Genomic DNA, 1,870 nt, shown 5'->3' with positions numbered 1-1,870 from the left:
GCCGGCGGCGTCGTTCGCCCGGGGCCCCCCCCCGCCGCAACGGGGCCCTAAAAGCAGGAGCCGGGGCTCCCGAGTTGGAATCAGCGGCTCGGCTGCTAACGGCCCGGAGGTCTCGGCTTGCTGACAAAGGGAGGTCACGGCCGGAACAAACCATCCCTGCTCAGCAAATGTTTTCCTGCGTGGGGCAATGCAGGAGCCGAGTTGGGCTGATGGCCGCAGCAGAAAAGAGAAGGAACCACCACCACCCACAACAACAACAACAACAAAGCAGGTTTTGGGAGGAATCGGGTCTGCCCGCGCAAGGTCTTGCGCTAAAAAAGAGCCAGTGCTGCCCTGGACAGTCAGCAGCAGCCACTACAGGTGCTTAAATACTACGTGTCATTGGGGACCGAAACCACTCTACAGAAAACACGACTTTCAGAAATTCCGAGTTACCAGATTTTGCTTTCTCGTTGGACGTTTCAGTTTGTCCTGCGCTTCACCGGCTGCAATTTAAAATTGCTCAATGGGGGAGCAGATAAAGCAAACGCACTTAGACCAGTTTACAGCGCCCTTTCTCTACAGTCAAATTAAAAGCGTGGTTTAGAGTTTTACTGATTTGGCATCAGAGGGGTGTGTATTTGGGGTTGGGTTTTTTCTTTTCAATCGCTATAGCTACACCTTGTCCCATGCTAAGCAGGAGAGCGCGTGCTGAAGGAAGGGTTTAACGAGGTTAAGAATACAAAGAGGCAGAATCTGATTTCTTATTAAAAAACCAAACCGCAGCAGGAGCCACCGCAGCTGGTGACAGGACTGGGTGGTAGCTACAAGTCTGATGAGGAGCGGCTGAGGGAACTGGGGCTGTTTAGCCTGGAGAAAAGGAGGCTGAGGGGAGACCTCATCGCTCTCTACAACCACCTGAAAGGAGGTTGTAGCGAGGTGGGGGTCGGTCTCTTCTCCCAAGTAACAAGCGATAGGACGAGAGGAAATGGCCTCAAGTTGTGCCAGGGGAGGTTTAGATTGGACGTGAGGAAAAATGTCTTTACTGAAAGAGTGGTGAAACATTGGAACAGGCTGCCCAGGGAAGTGGTGGAGTCCCCATCCCTGGAGGTATTTAAAAGACGAGTAGATGAGGCACTTAGGGACATGGTTTAGTGGGCATGGTGGTGTTGGGTTGACGGTTGGACTCGATGATCTTAGAGGTCTTTTCCAACCTCAATGATTTTATGATTCTATGATTCTACAGCTGTCCCTAAGCAGCAGGACCCGGCTGCTCCGCCTGTTCGGGCACAAAACCAGCAGCGCGACTAGAGAAAAAAAACCAAGAGTCTCTTCCGGATGATGCTTGCCCGCATTCCGAATTGTGCCGAAACCTGTAAATCCGACACCAAGTCCCGAGCGCAGGCAGGAAGGCGCCCTCTGTGACAGACCCGGCCCTTCGCGGGGTGAAGGTCCGGATAAACAGCAAGGACGGGGCGAAGGGATACAGAGCATCAAGGCCTCGCTCTGCTCTTTGAACGCAGGCAGGAGGTAGTTCCCCACGTCCGTGCCAAAAACAACAACAACAACAGAGGTCAAACCTCCTGGAAAGGCGGTCGGTGCCGTACCGCCTTGCAGAGAGCACAAGCACCACGCAGGCTAAGCAGAACTGTCTACAAGCGCTGCGTCTCGATGACGGTTAGTCAGGTGCTCTGAATTATTTCGGGAGAAGGAAGGCTGGTAACAGACGGGCTGCCGCAGCCGACGCAGCGCAAACGTTTTCTGTCGCCTAGGCACTGTTTGGAGCTTTCTAGAACCAGATAAAGACCATTTGCCCAGTTATCAGAAGGAATCATCGCTCAAGGCCACCTTTGAAGCATTTGTCTCGTTTATTAGTGGCACCGCCCAGAAA

This window comes from Aptenodytes forsteri, unplaced genomic scaffold (genome assembly GCF_000699145.1).
Source record: "Aptenodytes forsteri isolate BGI_AS27 unplaced genomic scaffold, ASM69914v1 Scaffold471, whole genome shotgun sequence".
Lineage (NCBI taxonomy): Eukaryota > Metazoa > Chordata > Aves > Sphenisciformes > Spheniscidae > Aptenodytes > Aptenodytes forsteri.
This window is presented reverse-complemented; position numbering follows the sequence as displayed.